A 21,279-nucleotide genomic window follows, 5' to 3' on the forward strand; every position below is an offset into this window, starting at 1 on the left:
CCTCTTTATCTAACTGGGAATAGTTTGACTCCGCTGGTGTCAAAGTTCGTGACATGAACCCAATAGGTCTTTCTTGTCCATCTGGCATCCGGTGTGCCAACACAGCCCCTAATCCATAAGGTGAGGCATCACATGACAAAATTAAGTCCTTGTGACTATCGTAGTGCACCAAAACCTCTGAAGATTGCATTAGTTCCTTTGACTGTTCAAACGCTCTGTCCTGTTCCTCTTGCCACGACCACTGAGCCTCCTTCCTTAACAACTTATGTAAAGGAGCTAACAGGGTTGACAGATTTGGCAGGAACCTGTTATAATAGTTGAGTAAGCCTAAATAGGCTTTCAGTTCTGTAACATTTGTGGGTGCTGGTGCCTGTTGAATGGCTTCCACTTTATTTGGCAGGGGGTGTAGGCCTGATGCATCCACCTTGTAGCCCAGGAATTCTGCTTCCGTTGCCATGAAAGCACATTTACTCCGCTTCACCCGTAGACCTGCCTCTCGCAGTCGACTCAGCACCTCATTCAGCGTCTCCAGATGCTCTCGAATGTTCCTACCCGTCAACAGGATATCATCTAAATACACAGCCACCTTCGGAATTCCTGCCACCAGTCCCTCCATTATTCTCTGGAAAATAGCTGGACTCGAGGAAACCCCAAAAGGTAAACGATTGACTTGGAACAAACCTTTGTGTGTGTTCAGGGTAACATACGCCTTTGACCCTTCTTCCAGCACTACTTGTTGATATGCCTGACTGAGGTCCAGCTTACTAAACCTTTCACCTCCCGACAGCTTTTCAAACACATCCTCCACCTTTGGCAAGGGATACTGCTCCAGCTTCGAGACTTGGTTCACTGTTAACTTGTAGTCACCACAGATGCGTACAGTACCATCTGGCTTTAATACTGGAACAATTGGTGCGGCCCATTCCGCAAACTTTACTGGTTCAATTATACCTTGCTTAGTGAGTCTCTCTAACTCAAACTCAACTTTCTTCTTCATCGCATATGGTACAGGACGGGGTTTGTAAAATCTTGGCGTTACGTTTTCTTTCACGTGTATCTTTGCTGGTGGACCCCTCCAGGTCCCCAGTTCCTCTTTAAATACTTCTTCATTGTTCTCAAGCACCTCTTGCAAGGTCAGGCCCGGCTGTTCTACCTTATGGAGCTATAGGCAGTCCATGTTTAGCTCCTTTAACCACACCCGGCCTAGCAGGTTTGGTCCCTTAGCTACCACCATGACTGGCAACTCTTTGACTTTGTCATTATATTTTACCTTCATTTTCACCATTCCCAACGTGGGAACTATTTCACCCGTGTAGGTTTTCAAAGTCACTGAACAGTCCTGCAGCTTCCGAGCTTCTCTGGGCCATAACTTCCCATACTCTGCCTTTGACAGAACTGTCACACTACACCCCGTATCCACTTCAAACTGCACCATTTTACCATTTAAGTCCAACTGGATTTTAATGGGATCAACTCTTTCCCACCTGGCCTCTTTCACGTTAAACATTGTGAACACTTCTTCGGCTTCCCTGGTTTGTTGATCTGTAACTTCACGCATGTGGTGTGCATACTGCCGTTTTATTTTTCGGTTTCCCTTCCTTTCCATCATACTGCTTTTTTCCTCCCCCTTTTTCGGCTGGTCCCGAGAGGGCGTTGAGTGGCACATTTTCTTTACATGGCCCTTTTTCCCGCAAGCATGACACTTTACAGTTAAAAAACGACAGTTCCGTGACAGATGTTCACCTCCACACCTGTAACAAGCATACTGACCAGACTTCCCTTGTGAATTTTGCTCCATGACCACTTTATGCACTGGCAGTGGGGTCGCACTCCTGCTTCCAACCCCTTCCGTGGCTTTCTGTTGTAAATCACGAATGTCTTTAGTCGCTGTCTCTATGGCCTGTGCCAACTTCAAGGCCTTTTCAAACGACAAGTCAGGCTCCGCTAACAATCTGCGTTGTATGCGGTCATCTGCAATGCCACATACAAGCCTATCTTGTAGCATTTCGGTCAGTCTGTCCCCATAATCACAATGTTGTGCCAATTCCCTCAACACTGCGACATACTCCATTACCGTTTCATTAGCCATTCTAGTCCTTGAATTTAACTTGAACCTCTGGACTATTGCACTCGGCTTCGGGTTATAATGTGACTGAAGTAAACTCGTCAACTCTGTGAACGATTTGTCCCCCGGTTTATCAGGACTCAATAAGTTCCTCATCAGACTGTACGTCTTACTGCCCACCGAGCTTAGCAATATGGCTCGCTTCCGACCCGCTTCCATTATCTGGTTTGCCTCAAAAAAATGTTCCAACACTTCACAATACTCCTCCCAGGTCTGTGTCTGACAGTCGTATGCAATCAGTGACCCCAACATGGAACCAGACATCACTCCAGTAGGCCCCGTCTCTTCGTCGTCCGACATGAACTGCAGCCCACCAGTTTACTCGCAGCGGACTCGGAGGCATCCCATCTTCTCGTCGCCAATATGTTATATCCTGGTAAATAAGGAAACCACACAGTTTATGGAGTTGTAAGGCCTTTCTTTATTAAGAGCCTCCAGGTGCGCACCCATGCTTCTTCACACAACTTCTGCAAGTCATACATACACCAGAACCAACAAGTTACCAGAGAATACAGAACCAACAGTACATGCTGAATTCCCCACAGTGCCCCTACAGTACAACAACCACATTACCAGCCCGAATACTACACATTTAAAGTACAAAAACATGGATAGAGGGTGCAGAAGATAAGACAGCTCTCATTTGCCTACTGTGCATACTTCTAAACACAAGAAATCTAGAGAATGCCAAAAATAATAAAGGTACAAAAGCCCAAAATCAAGAACAGATTTTAAATATTGCTATCATAATCTCATCCATTAAAACAGACTCTGTTAAATTTGTCATGGCCAATCATCTATATTTACAGTACTCTAAAAAGAACCTGCTTGAATAAAAGGTCTTGAATTTTATCAAATCTGAAAGTCAAATGCCCGTCAATATTTAGTGACTGTAATCCTCAGTGATTTGCCAGCAATCCACATATTTTACAAGGAACTGACCAAAATTATAAGGCAAAAATCTGAACATTCTATGAAAATCTTGACAGTTGAGAGGTAGTACTATGTGACTTTAAGCAAATCACTTAACCAGACATTGCTTCTGTCTCATCCCTGATAAGGGACTATGTGTCCAGTAGGCCTACCTGATTAATATATATGTATTATTATTAAAGAGCATTGTAAAATTTAAAAGTTTACATTTTTCAGAGTAGGTTCTTCATATGAACTTGGTGTTTGATCTCATCTCTCTCATCTTGCCTTTCGGCTTTTCCCGGTTAGGGGTCGCCACAGCGGAACTCCGGTCCGCTAATGATTGGAAGTAGATTTTTATGTGCTGGCTTGCCGGGCCTAACGCACAACCTTCAATGAAGGAACACCCATTCACGCATGCCACACAGAAGATGCTCTAGCTGAGAATCGAACGGGCAACGTCTAACTATAAGGCGACAATGCTACCGCAGCACCACAACTTGGTGTTTGATACTGTTTAAATATTACCTGCCTGTAGCAGTCTATACCAACTAGCTGGAACATTAAGCATAAAGCTTAGTTGTAGCCCAAGAAGAGTGAAAGGAAAAGAAGTGGAAGTCCAAGACTGACAGAAGGTTAGAAAGGTTGCAAGGAAGGTATGAGTAGTAGAGAAGAAGTACTTGTTAAGATAGCAAATGTTCTAGCAACTTGGACTATATGTTTTTATAGAGAAAGGTTTTTGATACTTTGGTTTTAGGTTATGTCATTGTTTGATAACAAACCAGGTACTGACACACAGGTAGTAAGCATAACAAGTCAATGGTACATGTGTTTTAAGTATCACACAGAGGAAGTATGGCATTTTAGAGAACTATAAATATAGAGTACAAGCCATAACCAATTCAATAAAATCCTTTTTAATGGATGACAAACTTTCTAGAACACAAAAACATATCTATTTATAGGCCAATCCTGAAACGATCTCCCAGGGAAAACATTAATGAATTTTTACATTCAAAGATGAAGCTCTCAATCATAACAGAATTTTTTAAGGGCAAATTAGGAGCAGACTCATAATCTGGTTCATACATAATGCATGAGTTTTACTTCCTGGATTTTTTCTTAGATTAGTCCTGGTCCAATGGCTGTCTTTCTATTATGTTCTACACCAGTCATAAACCACCAATGACTTCTATTGGAGGGAATAATCTCCTAAAGTTGTAGCAAGTTTTCCCAAGGTTCTCCAATGGTGAAAAGTTGTTTGACCACCCAAATTAATCTCAAGAATGTTCCAGTATGAATTAGGGACTAACAGATGGCTTTCCCAGATTTTTTTTCACTCTTATCAGGGATGCCATAACTTTTGGGAAAATGACAAACCAGCCATGGAGCACACAGGGTGGTGTGTTATTATGGCATGTGTATAATGGCAGACTGGAATATCCAATCATCCTAAGTGGAACAGAGAATAGGTTGATTATATACTGAGCCTGGAGAAGTTTGATCACAATTTATTTAAATAAACCAAGAAATATAGAGTTCTTGGACTTGTTTTCTGTAGGGAAGAAGGCATGTGAGAGCTATACGTCGGCTTTCATTAAATACTACTGACCACACAATCAGAACTGTAACTAGGTTAATTGGTACCCAAGGCAGTTCACCAAACCCTCAATTTTGACCCAACTCCAAGTTGAAACAAACAAACAAAAAACTCTTTATGAATTGGACTGAGGCATTAAGTGATGTAATTAATTTCACCTTTTAACAGTTAATTGTCCCTGGTAGCTTTTAAGGTGAACAGGTGTGTTGTCATTTTAATCAGCAAAAAAAATCTAAAACGTTATCAAAACATATAAAACCAGTAAAACTTATCCATTATTGGCCAGTAAGCATCGTGTGACTGCAGTGAGTGTTCAACCAGGAAATTAGTTCTGATAATATAAGTCATCTACTTTTTAGATGCTACCAGAAACAGGCAGCTGCAATGACAGTACCCAAGTCTAGTGAACAGGAAGAATCATACTGCAAACGTAAACAGATACAATCAGCAAGTTTTTTTAAGAATCTTCCATTGCCCTTAGTAGCTTAAACCAACAATCAACAGAGGAATCAATGGGGGAGGAAGGAGAATATCCTGCACATTTCTTAGAATTCTATTATTTAATTAAGTTCTAAGGGCCTAACCGGCATACAACAGGTATTGTCTAAAGGTTTTTATTTTCTTCCAAGTACTATGGTAAATTTAGTTAATAGTTATAACAACTCATTTTTAAGACAAATGAATTCAGAAAATGCTCTCCATGGCATTGTTTTAGTGAATAAAGCAGGAAATGTTCTGACTAAAAAATGTGGTGAATTTAATCATGCCTGAATTCTGACATTAAACTCCTTTATGAACATTTGCAATGCTGAATTTAGGTCTATTTTGTTGACTAAACCAAAGTGTAAATATTTTAATATGATTCTGGAAGAAAGAGATGCTTTATCTGCATTACATAATATGATGGAGTTTTGATATACAAAATGTGACAATAGCAATGATATTATTTTAATGTGCAATTTTAAATGTATCTGTCACGTGGATGAAATTCTGACAGATGTTACTAGTCATTGTGAGGGTTGCAAACAGTTTATTTATACTTAATATGTAAATGATAATACTTTTCTTGAACTTTTTTAGTAAGGTTTTATTAGTTTTGTGCTCAATGAGTTTATGAATGCCTCCTCTCATAATTTTGGGCTATCTTTTTGGGGTCCACAAAATTCACAAGGCTATTTTGAATCCTTAGTTTTGTCCCATTTTATCTCACACTAAATCAGAGATGGAGTTTATTTCAATATATTTAGATAGTCTTTCGAACCTCATTACACAGGCTGCACCATCTTTATTTAACAATTCATGGAAGTTCCTCAATTTATTGAGGAATCACATTTTGGCTGGGAATGAGACAACATTGTTTACCGCGGATGTTAAATCTTAATATGCTTCCATTCCATAGGATGAGGGAATGGATTATATCAGGGAGTGCCTAAATGCTCACAGGATCCTTAGTAATTCTAAGATTAACACCACCTGTTTTTAAATTTATTGCTTAAGAATAATGTCTTTGTTTTTAAGATTCCTCAATTTATTGAGGAATCACATTTTGGCTGGGAATGAGACAACATTGTTTACCGCGGATGTTAAATCTTAATATGCTTCCATTCCATAGGATGAGGGAATGGATTATATCAGGGAGTGCCTAAATGCTCACAGGATCCTTAGTAATTCTAAGATTAACACCACCTGTTTTTAAATTTATTGCTTAAGAATAATGTCTTTGTTTTTAAGATTAAGATTTATCCACTGCTTAAAAGTTCACTGTGGGTATAGTTGCAGCACTATCTTTTAATAATTTGGCTTTAGCTAATTGAGAGTCCAGTTTTCCTATATAACCATCCTCTTTTCAAACACATTTATTTTTGCAGATGACTTATTTTTTTATATGGACTAGTGACATCTTTCGTGTGGGGGTACTTATGTTGGAATAGAATGCTAATACCACTTTCCACATTTATGTCTCAGTGATACAGGGCATGTGTTTAATTATTTGGATGTCAGCATCAGTTTAGATTGTAACAACATCAGTTTAGATTGTGACACTAAACAATTCCATTGTAAGCTCTTTTGCAAGCCTACGTTTGTCAACAACTATTTGCATTTCAGTAATCAACAAACAAGATTTATTAAATATAATGGTATGAGGGGTGTTTTATTAGAACCTCCAGATTATGTCCTAGTGATAGTGATTTTTTCAATAGATTGATGTCCTGGTAGAGATGGTTGTGGCTAGAGATTATAGACAGACAGGAGAGTGCAAGTAATAGTAGAAGAAGTATGAGTACAAGAGACAAGTTGAAACATAGTCTTGTTAATGGTTTGACATTTACAGCGAAAAATATATCTAATACAAGTCTTTCAGACAGTTTTGCCTCTTTCATCTCTGTGAACAGCAGGAGAATTATTGAAACAACTGAGACAATTTGGAAAATTATTTCAGGAAATAATGACTTAACTAAGATCATTGGTACAAAACCTGATTTTGTGTATAGAAAAAGAAGAAATTTGAAAGATCTTTTGGAAGCTATCCTGCAGCTGACCATCTGGGAACTCTAGTGCCACTCCTCAACTGACAGGACTACCTAACCCTCATAGCCTCCCCAAGACTTTCTCCAATAAGGATATGAGCTGTAGATGAGATCAAGTCATACCAGGTCTTCATCATACTGCTGCCAGTAATATTTTCCTACATTTCCCCACCCCCATATGTCCCTCAGGGACACCTTGTGGGTGGGATGTGTGCAGTGGGTGGACTCCATCAATCTGCTCCTCACCTTCACAATAAGCTGACCTCAGCAAGCTGCCCTGGCCTCCATCAGAAAGTGTTTTGCAATTATTTCTTCAGCCTCTACAGTGGAAATCTAGTGGTTTTGTGTGCGCAGGACACATAACCTTCCCATCCCAGGAAGGGTACGTCCATCCTCCCGTTTTAGCAAACAAGCCTCTAATTTAACCTGGGTTACTTGTGCTGCAATCAGGGCTTCACAGCACTGAGGGAATTTATATCTAGACCAGGGCAGATAGTGATGAGGTCTACAGGAACTTATCTTTGTGGACAGGGTAAATTGTGCAAATATATTTACTCAGGTTCTAGAATTTATTTTCCACATTTGAATCATAGGGAGACCATCAGATATCACTTCAACGGTTGAAGTATAGATGTGGTATATGATACATTGTGCTTAAGCTGTGAGAGTCTGTATGAAGATAAAACTGTGAGGAAGCTCTTACAATGCATCTATGAAAAAATATACTATTAACACATTGAGCAAACAGAATAATGCATAAGAGCTTAAATAAAATTTTTGTTAATGTATTAGTTTTTATTATATTAGACTGTGTTCAACCTAATGATAGGGGTAAGGGAATGAATAACTCACTGGAAGTTAATGAACTTAAATGAGAGCTATTGTTAAAATGCACCTGGTGGGCCAAGGATTAATAACTATGCTAAGGTGAAATTTTACATAAGGTCTTAACCAATGAGGAAATGGCAAGATGATTTTCTGATTGGTCATTTTATGTCATATGGTCTTACTCATGTGTATTTAAATATAAGGCCAGATTCAAAAAGGTTACCAGAATGTGTGGCTTGTTGTGATATTCTGGAAGTTTCAGTCTGTTTTGTGGATTATTGGTTTTATTTGACTTGTTATGGCTGAGAGCAATAAGGGGGATCCTCTTCTTGAATGCAGTATTCATCCTACACCAGGCAGCAGTGAAAATGGCCTCATAGTGTACTTGCTTAAGACCATGGCTGGCATTCAAAAATCCTTGGATTTGCTGGTGAAAGAGTGAGTGACAGAATCCCATGGGTACACCAGTTCCGAAGATGATGGTGACACGGTGGTAGAGTGTAATATTTAACCTATTATTGCACAAGGTAACCACACTGAAGTTCATTTAAATTCTAAAAACAATTTTGCAAATGTTGCATCTATTCTTACTAGTGGTACTGATCCTTTTTTTACCACAGAAAGACTTATAAACAAGCTGATATGTTATCTTACAGCAGGGGCGGCTCGTCCTATCGGACTGCCGGTCTGTAGCCCTCCATTTAAATTCTAAAAACTATTTTGCGAATATTGCATCTATTCTTACTAGTGGTACTGATCCTTTTTTTACCACAGAAAGACTTCTAAACAAGCTGATAGCAGGGGTGGCTCGTCCTATCGGACTGCCGGTCTGTAGCCCTCCCACCTAGAAAAAAAATAAGAAAAACAATCTGTGAAACAAAAAATCCATTCAGACTGCCTTTATTGGCAGTCTGAATGCAGAGAAACAGGTACCCAGCAACCTGTGCTGCAGAATACCCAGAAATCTGTGCGGTCGATGACCGCACAGAACAGAGGAGCTCCGGACTGCTTCCCTTGCAGTCAGGGCCAATGAGGAGTGAGCTGAGAGCTCTCTCTCAGCTCTCGCAGGGATTTTGGTGCGCGGGCATCGTGTAGAGCGATCGGTTCTGTTGGCTGGATTATGTGGCTTCCCTGCAGGTCAGTCGCTGGCTTCGGATATGTTCACAGGTAGGTGCCGACATGGTCGGACTGTGTGTTTGTGTGTTTGTGTGTTTGTGTGTTTGTGTGTTTGTGTGTGTGTGTGTGTGTGTGTGTGTGTGTGTGTGTGTGTGTGTGTGTGTGTGTGAGACTTAAGTTTCAGAAAGAGAATTCTGTACATAGACAGCATAGTTATATAAAGCAATAAGCTTGTATAACTTGTTATACAGAGAGATTTGTTTCTTATTGACTTTAATATTGTTCCCTTTTGTCTAGAAGACTGGACAATGCTTGCTATTTTTTGAACAGTCTAAAGAGACTAGGTCCTAGAGGAAGATAGTACTGGTTCCCAGACAAATCAGGCAGCATTTCCGGTATGCATTTCTAATAAAGACAGCAGTACAACGCAAACTGCAAACAAAAATATTGCTTTTCAGCCAGGTCTACTAATGTCGACTTGAAAGCATGCTGAATAGACCTTAGGCTTTTACTTATATAAATGCTAAGTATGATTTTTTTTTTTTAATTTTGCACTATACAGTGTCACATGTTTATGTTTCAGAACTTTTCATAGGTGTGCCTTGGTGTTTACTTTTTTAGTATTGAGTCAGTTAGTTTTTCTCAAGATTATGCCTGGTCGTGTAATGGTAACAAGTTCCGGTCTGTTGTGAAAGGAGGTAATTGCTCTTTCAGTGGTATCACAGTTTTAAGAAGGCAAGAAATTAAATGACTGTACTTGACCTAAAAAAGCACATGCTGTTATCTGATGTCACTCTTACCAACAGAGGTTTACTAGCTCCTACCAAAAGACCTGTAAGTGTGATGTTTCAGCACCAAAGACCACAGGAATAGACCACACTAAGTGCCATTAGAACTACAGCTAAGGAGGTAAAGAAATTGCTTGTGAACAATTTTCGTTCTACACACTTGTGCTTGCAACCCTCAACTTCTTCCTGTGCATTTGTGCAAAACACATTTTATTCTGTTTATTTTTATTACTTATACTTTGCTTGCACACCTACATGCAGCAAACTAAAAAGGGGTCTCCCAGAGAAATAGATTACTGGATGAATCATTAACACACTAGTAAGGTTCTTTAACATTATGAGTTTGACATGGACAATAATAAACTCATCAATTAAAACTGCAAAATTCACGACAGAAAATGCATATCACAAAAGTGTGTTTTTCCTTCTCTTTGTTGTAAAAACTGTTTTGTACCATATACAAAGAATCTGTAGTATTTATCTACTTTTATAGCCAGATTTAAGGTCCTATTTGAGACTTTGGAAAGGCCATCAGATAATGTCCATGTTGCACCTGATATGGGTAAAACAATTTTCTGTTTTACATTCATTGTCTCTGTGTACTGGCTACCTAGTTATACAATATTTTCTACTTTGTTTTTAGTTTACATAGGTGTTTTAGTAGTTCAGTCACTTCTGCTCAAAATGTATGCATTTTCAGAAAAGCTGTCTGTTAAATACCGATTTTTCCTGTTTCCAACATACTTTACCCCTAATGGCTACTGGCAGTGCATAACTAGCCACTGATCCCAGTTGCTTTGTACATTCTATGATTCTAGGTACTGCTGTTGCTACCTGCTGTGACTTTGCCTGATCATAAACCATCCCTTTAGCCAATTTGTCAAGCAGTGACCACTTTTGACAGCTGCCCGTATGCCAAAACATATCATCTCCTTGCACACATTTCACTCCTCCCTACAAACATCCCTGACATCCATCCTTTGTCATAAACACCTTTGTCATAAACACTATTGGCTGACATTTCTGTATTTAGAATTAAACTAACCAAACACTTCTATCAGTAGTAAGGTCCTTTGGTATTATGAATCTATTCACATGTAACGTAGTAACAAGTAACACCAACCCATCAAAGTTGTCATTATCAGGGACCCTTTAAGAAGGTTGTCATCACTTTCTTTAACAAAAATGCAGTTTATACTCTGGTGCAGTGGTAGCGTTGTCGCCTCACAACAAGAGGTTCTCCCATTCGATTCACGGCTGGAGCACCTTCTGTGTGGAGTCTGCATGTCCTCCCCATGGTTGAGTGGTGTTTGAAAGACATCCGTGAATGGGCGGGCCTTTGTTGAAGGTTGGGCATCGGGCTGGCACCGAAAAAATCTACTGCCAATCATTAGCGGACCGGAGTTCCACTGTGGCGACCCCAACCGGGAAAAGCCGAAAGAAGAGCAACTCTGTATGCTATTCTTTTTCTCTTCCTCAAACACTTCTATCAGTAGTAAGGTCCTTTGGTATTATGAATCTATTCACATGTAACGTAGTAACAAGTAACACCAACCCATCAAAGTTGTCATTATCAGGGACCCTTTAAGAAGGTTGTCATCTCTTTCTTTAACAAAAATGCAGTTTATACTCTGGTGCAGTGGTAGCGTTGTCGCCTCACAACAAGAGGTTCTCCCATTCGATTCATGGCTGGAGCACCTTCTGTGTGGAGTCTGCATGTCCTCCCCATGGTTGAGTGGTGTTTGAAAGACATCCGTGAATGGGCGGGCCTTTGTTGAAGGTTGGGCATCGGGCTGGCACCGAAAAAATCTACTGCCAATCATTAGCGGACCGGAGTTCCACTGTGGCGACCCCAACCGGGAAAAGCCGAAAGAAGAGCAACTCTGTATGCTATTCTTTTTCTCTTCCTGCTATATCACCAAACTGGAAAGAATCTACACTACAACTGATGTAGACTCAGAAGGTCACCTTATAAAAAAAATATATGCTTGTAAATATATAAACACTGTCTAAATATTCATGTACTCTGAAAAATTATGCACACTATTTAAAATATCATGTACTCTATGAATACCTGTATACTGTTCATATACTGTCATTTGATGGTGCACTGGTAGCATTGTTGCTTTACAGCTGTAGGTTCTTGGGTTTGATTCTTGGCTGGGGTACCTTCTGTGTGGGGTCTGCATATTCTCCCTGCATTTGTGTGGGTTTGCTTTTGTGTCCTCCCATGTTATAAAGACATGTCTACATTATTTTTTCCTGGGCCTCTGCTAAAAATTGTTGTTCTGTTCCAAGTCAGATTGTCCGGATTAACAAAATTGACAGGCATTTGAATTTCAGACTTCAGGTTTCTGAATGTTTAATTCCTTACATATTTGATAGTGTAGTGGTAGCATTGTTGCCTCACAGCTATAGGTTTTCTGGTTTGATTCTTGGCTGGGGTGCCTTCTGTGTGGAGTCTGCATCTCATCCCTGTGTTTATGTGGATTTGCTCTGGTGTCCTGCCATTTTACAAAGACATGTGTCTGCAGTATTTCTCCCTGGGCCTCTGTTGAAAATTGTTTTTGTTCCGTCAGAAGTAAAATTGACAGGCATTTGAATTTCAGACTTCATACTCTTCAGAAAATACATAGTAACACAACCTTAGTAACACAACCTTTTATTCTAGCAATTTTCTAAGTTTATAAGATGAATATTTGAAATTTGTCCTTATTTTTGGGACTGTATTACCCCATTATTGGCTTTGTCCAGGTTTTTTGTGCTAAGGTTGACAACTATGGCAAGAACTGAATTCACTGAATATGTTTGAGGGCTGTATTTCCTCATTACTGGGTTTGTCCAGGTGTTTTGTGCTAAGAGGTTGACAGCTATGGTGAGAACTGAATTCATTAAATGATAGCCATTTAAGTTTCAGTCTTCCTCTCTTTCACAAAGCAGCTGATTTGGCATAGTGGTATGTTGCTGTGACTCTTTTGCACAGGGACCTTGGCAGTAAAATGTATGGTGGTAACACAGCATTTTATTCCAGCAACTTTCCAAGATTATACAAGCAATGTTTAATGTGTCCCTGATTTTTGGCCTTTTGACCCCCCCCCCCAATAAATTTGGCCTTTTCCAGATTTCTTGTGCTGCAAAGTTGAGATGCAGTTGAGTATTGAGTAGATTTTACAAGGAGCTGAGAGCTGCAGGGGAAGAGAAGTTTAGCGCTGCTTATGCTAAGTCAGCTCGCATTGTTAATAGCACAACAGGTTGTGTTCTTGCTTTTAATGCAAAAGGTTGTTGGTTCTACTCCTACAAGGGGTGAATGCTGCCGTACTGAAAAAGTTAAGATACTAACAATGAGCCTGTTATCAGTTTGCCATCCATTTCCTATTGCAATATTACTAGCTTATCATTTTTAATGTAATATAGGCAATTTATTCCTCAGTGGCATTAGACACTTTATTTTTCGATGAAGCCATGAAATATAAAGGTGTTTGCTAGCAGCAACCTCTTCATTAGTTACAGATTTATTTAATGTGGAATTATTTAGATGACATTTTTACTTCTTCAGAGATTGTGCATATTTACTGATAATGGTGGACTGTAGAATTGTGCATATTTACTGATAATGGTGGACTGTAGAAGTTTGAGTAGACTTTTATGATGGAAATGTTCTGAATTGGGCAGTTTTGTCATTATTGGTGCATGAGTTTTGTTTCATTGTTTACTGGAAAAATGTTCAAAACAATAGGAAGGTGTATCAAAGAGCACATGTATGTTTCATATGCAAGGGGCCTGTGATTTGAAAACAGCCCAGAATTAATCTTTATCTGCCACCGGTAAAATGTATTTTCTTTGAATGTGGGTTTCAATGCTGTTTTAATGAATGTGAGTTTCAAGGCCAGAGAAGTTTTAATGCTAAGATTGTTTAGCAGATGCTGTAAAATGCAAGATAAAACTTTCAAATGAAGTCCAAATCATCATAGAAGTAAATCAATATGCACATTAGTGTTTATGGTAAATGGAGTGAAATAGCCAAGTAATGGATCATTGGAATGGCTGCAGGGGAAGGCTCCAACTCGACCATGATTTTGTGAAGGGGAAGGGCGGCAAACTTAGACAGCTCCAGATGAACTATACCTCCCAACTGTCCAGATTTTCAAAGAATGAATAGGTTTTTGCTTCTTATTTTTGGTTTGTTCCTCATAAAATTTGTGGTTTTCTGGCAAATAAATGAAGTCACTAAATAATACGCTGAGTTTCAGACTTCATAACCTTCAGAAAATTGCATGCTAAAGTAAGACCTGTTGTTCTATCCAACTATCTCAGTTTATACAAGAGCAATTTTTAGTACTATTTATATGTTCCCCCGATATATTTGGCCTTGTCCAAATTTATTGCATTAACAGGTTGAGAGGTACATGCAAATACATTGCTTTATAGAATTAGGCATAGCCAAATCTCTCAAATGTCTGTGATGTTGGCTCAAAATGCTGTCCTTCCCTTAATAATCCCTCTGCAAAATAGCAATTTTGGAAGAAAACATGGAGGGTTTACAATTAAGAAATAACTGTAATAATTAGAGTTATAGATTCATAAAATTGTGGGGTTTTTTGGCAAATTAGTGACAAATCATTAAAGACTGAAGTTAGAAAATGACAGACATTTGAGTTTCAGATTTCATACCATTCAGAAAATGCATACTAATGCAAGACCTATTCTATTACCTTTCTAAGTTTATAAGAGCAATATTTTTAAAATTGTCCTTATTTTTGGGCCTTTGTCCCACTTCTTTGTATGGCTTTGTCTAGATTTCTTGCTCTGAGGTTGAGAGGTATGACAAATGTGTCAGGGTCATCACAGTCAGCCAGAGACATTTCAAATTGTGACATACTTGTTGCACCCCACTCCCCCATATAGTGACTCTGGGTGTGCCGAAGCAAGACAAGGAGTAGTTATGCAGTGTAAAGGTGCAGAGTACCCCCCCCCCCATCCAAGGTAGACACAAGTACTAGAGTGGCTTTTCATCTGTCCTCAGAATGAATTAAAGTCCAACAGTATGGATAGAATTATGAAGTGACAAAGGTGGTGCTTTGGTTGTGATGGATCAAGATAAGTATATTCATAGTATTGAAGCCATGTTAAGTAATACCTTAGAATACCAGGCAGCCAATGCAAGTGATGTATTAACATGTTATTGAAGAATTTATTTTTCTTTGTTTGACAGTTTCATGTGTGGTAATTTAGGCAAAATTTCTTATGAATTTTCTGCAACATTCAGAATCCCAAGTTAGGGGTTTTGTTTGGAATACCAAAGGTCCATAAAGACCTCAACCACCCTTCATTTAGGCTCATTGTTTCAGCACCTAATTACAACACAGAAGGAATTTCCCTTATGGTTGATTTTTTAAACCCATTACTCAGTAAAATGAGTTCTTTTTTAAAGGACTCTTGGGATTTTTTGGAACAGTTCAGGAAATTTAATGACCCCTTTTCATTTGACCCACGAAAACATATTTTGTTCACCATTGATGTGGTATCCCTTTTTACATGTATTCCACATGAAACAGGAGTAGAATATGTTAGACAATATGTTGGGAAATTTTCCAAATTCTGTAATGACAAGTGCAACTTTTGCTGTGATCTGATAGATGTTCTGTTGAAAGCAATTTTTCATGTTTAATAATAGTGTATAAACAGAACGGGGGGGGGGTTGCTATGGGTTCTCCAGTCACCCCTTCATTTGCATTGTTGTTCGATGGTGGGAACATACATTTTTGGAGCCTATTATGGGCAGATACAATGCTTTGTTTTTTAAAAGATTTGTCAATGACTTGTTTTTCATCTTAGAAGGTGACCCCCAACCAGGTAAAAGAGTTTATAGACTGTTTACATTTTGGTTCTGGGTTTCTAAAATTTACTTTAGGTGATGTGGGTTTAAAGGTTAACTGTTTAGATGTCAGTTTAGAATGGATTAAGGTAATGAAGAGATTTGTAAGCAGGATTCACCACAAAAAAAACTTTTACTAACAGTTACCTACACTATAAAAGTTTTCATCCACAGTTTATGAAAGACAACATACCAAAGGCCAATATATCAGGGCCAGCTGAATGACTAGAGAAGACAGTGATTTTATTAATGAAATAGATTTCATTTGTTCACTTTTTGTGGAAAGAGGTTACCATGAAGACAAATTAAGAAGTACAGCTAAGTATGTCATGGACAATCGAATGACACTCTACCCGCTTATATTACAAGTTCCTTATAGTGGATCAAAAGTTTTGAGCAAGTCCAACAAATAAATATTTTGCAATTTGAACATGACTTTGGACAGTGGATTGATAAGAAGCATTATACAGGACAACTGGAAAATTTTCGAGGGTAATCAGGATCTTTTTGCTATGGTTGGCCCCCATCCCCATGTTGTGTATCAAAACCAGTATAATTTAAAATTATTATTTGTTGGGTAAAAAAAAACTGAGAAAAGGACTGTTTTATACACAAACAAATGATTTGGCATGCATAAATGTGGAAGTTGTGCCATTTGTAGGTACATATTAGAGGGACCTTTTGTTAACTTGCCACATTTGTCATACACTATTCCAGTGTCAGGTCATTTTAACTGTAAAACTAAAGGTGTGGTGTACATTGGGTTATGTTTTCATTGTAATGCATTTTATATTGGGATGACCACCCGGGTTCTCTGTGCCAGGATTGAAGAGCACTACTATAGCATAAAAAAGAAAGACAGTAGAAATGCATTATTTAAACACACTTTGAAGTGTCCCAACTATAAGTTCCTTTTTTTTCAGTTCTGGAACAGGGAACACATCATACAAAGGGTGGGAATTTTAAGACAGAGTTAGAAAAAAAAAGCATTCTGGTAGATCAGGTTAAACTCTGACAAAGCACCACGGTTAAATGATGTTATTAACATCGTGTTTCTTAAAGAACCGTAGGCTTCACTTGAACAAATAAGTTTTTAACAGAAGTATGTCTTTAATAGTTGAGTTTGTGATGTCACTTAATTGTGGGATGAAGATGTACTTTCTATTGGCTTACAGATATTTTTAAACTGAATGTTTTTTTACAGTTGAACGTATTGTTTTCTGATTAACTCTAATGATGAAGGGGAAAATAAATGGTTGTTTATGCTAAAATGTGTGCCTCTTGTTCTCAGTCTAAGTTCTAGTTCTTGTGGCTTATCTGCATGGAATTGTGCACAAGCACTAAAAAGGGGGTAGTTATACCCACTATATGCAGCTTGCACATACCCTACCAAAGGACTGAAAAAAGATATTAAAAAATTTCATATAATTTGATTGGTCCATTCAGAGTTCTCTTTCATAGCAAAACAGTTTTATTTTTTTCTCTAATATGCAGAAGTCATAATTATAGTTTAATTTCCGTTTCGTGTCTAATTCTATTATTCACACAATTAATTATGTCTGACCTAAGTTTTTTTTTCAGAATTCTTGTCAGTCAGTTTGCATTTAGTGTGCAATAGTAAAGTCATCACTATACTCACTTGAAGGGTAAAACATTTTATTTTAGTAGGCTATGAAACTTCAAAATTTATGAGCAATCATCCTGGCATATTATAATTGGGCTTAGTCAATCTTTTAATAAAACCCTTAGTTAGATAGGCTTCATTTAAAGTTATAACACGGGGGTTCATGATTAGCAAGGCCTCCTTTGGCAATCAAAGTGATGGATTTATGAACCAAACTTAAGTTCTCTGCATGTTCCAAACTAAAAAAAATAAAAAAAAAAAATAACCATTTGGATGCATGACAGAAAAAAATCTACAGAATTATACATTTACAAAATTTCTTAAATTGTTATTTATGCTCTTGAGTATTTTTGTAAGATATTCATTTGTTTAGTTAAGTATTGTCAGCTCCATTGGCATAAAAGTATAAAGCCCTACGATCCAGACATCCTGAGTTTGACAAACAGTTCAGTCTACTGCTAGAGCTGGCAAATGAAGAATAGGTGTGCCCATCCTGTAATGTAGGGAGCACACTTGGTCTATTTTGTGTCACAGTCCTTTATAGGAGGGATGACCATGCAAAGAGATAGACTAACAGTGGACATTTGACCAAGCTATTTCAGGAATAACTTTCATTGCAACTGCATGGGAGTGTTCACTCATGTGAGGATGAATATAATGGTCAGTGATCTGAGTCATTTATATCCCCTGCCAAAAGGAGGGTTTAAGGCCTTCAAAAATATTCCCATGTAAGATACTCATACCCCTGTCAACAGAAGTATTAGAGCCTTCCAAATATATGTCCCTCTTTCTGGGATAGCAGCAAAGGCCCAAACCATGCTCAATGTTCCCTGAATTATGCCTCTACTGGACTGCTCTCATCCCCAAGTTGATACCCAGTATAGAATAATAAATGGATAGAGTCTGATTGGGGAGACTTGGTGGTCAGTATGCATTGGGGAAAAGCACCTAGAAAAATGGCTAAATATTCAGAGCAATAGCTAAGGTTATTAAAATCAGTACTGCTAAGAATGCATTCTTTTACGTTAGCAAGGATTTAGCTAAGACCATTAAAATTAGTACTCCTAAGAAGTTCAATTCTTGCAAAAGGAGTGATAATGGGTATTATACTGATAGGTCTAATATCACTGATATATCTGATTTATTTCTAGAAAGTGTATTTCTGTGTCCCCACAGGATCTAAATGATGGCATAACTGAAAAAATACTTAAGTAGATTTGGAATCAGTGTATTTCCACTGATCATGAAAACAGACTAAAGCAAAACATCACAGTGGATGGCATTCATTGAAATATTAGTTGGCCCAGAATGAATACATCTACTGGGGAAGATGGATTTTCAGAAATATTTTTAAACCCTTTTATATTACGATTTGAATGATTTTATTGAAAGCTTATGATGATATTCACTTATATCCATCAGATCTCAAAACTATAACACCACTGCATTTAAAACTGTAAAGTATTTACTGCAAGTTCAGCTAATATGTTAAAACTGATTATTTCTAAAACAGTTTCCCCATTTCATCCTAGCTTCTCATTGAAAGGAGAAAGACCAGATTCTAACCCAGGAATCACTAATCAGTAGCAATAGCCAACCAATAAAGCAATACATCGATATTACTTTTTTCATTGAAACTTCTAGGGCATATAGTAGAGCTGGTTATAATTTATATGATTTTCCTGTTTTAATAAAAATGATAAACAATCATATATGATAACTGTCCCACATTTTTGGATTAATAATCCCAGCTTAAAACCAAATACTGTCAAAACAGAAGCTAAACAAGATTGGTCAATTTCTTTGTGTTTATTTAGCATTTATATGGAACATTTGTTTAACTACCTTTTAAAATGTCACTTCTCTTGGTACTATCCCCTTTTTCATTTAAAACCAATGCTTCATCTAGCACTGTCATTACATATACTTCCTTTTCTGAGTCTGCTGTCTTGCACATCTTATATGCTATTAGTCATTTCCCTCATTGTTTAATAATATACTAAATCGGAAAAACACACTTCTGTTTTCTTTTAATGATATCTATATTCATATTTAGATTTCATTTAATTTAGTGGCATGATTTAAGTGTTTCCATAATGTTAAGCATCTCCAAATGAGGACAGTATTTGTAAATCCTTGAGAAATACAAATAAATATTATGAGACCAACACTTTTGAAACTATCATTATTTTTTTAAAATGTCCATATTAAAGATGAATATTTTCCACAGATTATTATTTTATTTAACCTTCTCTCTCTCTCTCTCTCTCTCTCTATATATATATATATATATATATATATATATAAATTCTGATTTTTTTTCTAACAAATAGATAAAACATTGAAAAACTTACAGTTGTGAAAATTAACAGTGGACTTAAGATCCCAACTATTTATGTTTATTATTTAATTGCAAGAATTTATAAGTTAGTTCATATTTCTAGGAATACGTTTTAACACCTGCTGTCATTTTTATCAAAGGATAATATAGCATAAATGTACATACTGTAAATAACCTAATTGTACGTATTATAAATAATGCTTCCCACCTTTTTTCTCTCTTTTCCTAATAAGTCTTTATTCTCCCTCCCAATTAAGTTACCACTGCCATCCTAAATATTTAGATACTATATAACAAAAGAATTTATTCCTGTTCTGTAGCATAAAATGAAATTGTAATTGTGTTTCCTTTACTATGATTGTATCTGTAACTAAACTACGTAATGCAGAGCTTTTCTCCCCAGGCCTCCACTGAAAATGGGCTCCCTGAGTCCAGTAGATCTCCCCGGTCATCAAACTGGAAATAAATAAATAAATATAAATTGAAGATGATTTATGTTTGAGAGGAATAGTGTTCACATTTCAAAATGTAACATCCTTACTGAAATTGGATGATGTTCTCTACTTTTCTCAACTAGACTGCACAATTTCAACAGCTGATCGAATTATTCAATGTTTAAATGTGACTGTGTTCTATATTGTTTGCATTAAAAGGTTAACATTTTGTTTTACACAGTTTATATGCTACCAAATATGTTTAAAAAAAAGAGATTACTCTCTGGGTGTATGTCTATAATTTGGGTCTACTTGAATAGACCAAAATGTCACATTACCGACACTTAAAAGGCCGGGACCACATGCCTGAAATTTCAAAAACCTGAAACCACAAAAGCCTGACTATGATTTTTTTTAACAGAAGTATATGGCTTTAATAGTTGAGTTTGTGATGTCACTTAATTGTGGTATGAAGACATACTTTCTATTGGCTTACAGATATTTTTAAACTGAATGTTTTTTACAGTTGAATATATTGTTTTCTGATGAAGTCTAATGACAAAAGTGGAAAATAAATTGTTGTTTACCCTAAAATTTGGGCCTCTTTTTCCAGTTCTTGTGGCTTTTTGTGATATTCTGGAAGTTTCAGTCTGTTTTTGTGGATCCATGCAGATAACAATGAAGGCTTCTATATTCAGTATTGTTGAGAAAAATGTATATCCTTTGACTAGCCACAAGCTTTGTTGTCCTCCCTCTGAGAACTAACATCTCTTCCCCAACATAGGCTCCCTTATTCTCCCTGTACTGCTCCTGCACATGCCTGTATAAATAATCAAGCTTGAATCACCTGATTCTTAGGACTTTTTCCCTCTATGCTGCTTGGTTTTGAAATGTTTGAAATGTTATGGTGATCTGAGTTAGTTTCATCAAAAATCTTATGATTTTTACAGGGATGTAAACATTCAGCAGGAATATGGGACACTTTAAACTTAGAACTGTATTGGTTAAATGCTTAGTATAGAAATTTGTGAATTGTCAACATTTTAAAGAAACTTCTTCTTAACCAAATCTGCAACACCCACACCAGATATCTCACCAGCTACAATAT

This window comes from Protopterus annectens, chromosome 11.part0 (assembly GCF_019279795.1).
Source record: "Protopterus annectens isolate FY-2018-M chromosome 11.part0, PAN1.0, whole genome shotgun sequence".
NCBI classification, from domain to species: Eukaryota; Metazoa; Chordata; order Ceratodontiformes; family Protopteridae; genus Protopterus; species Protopterus annectens.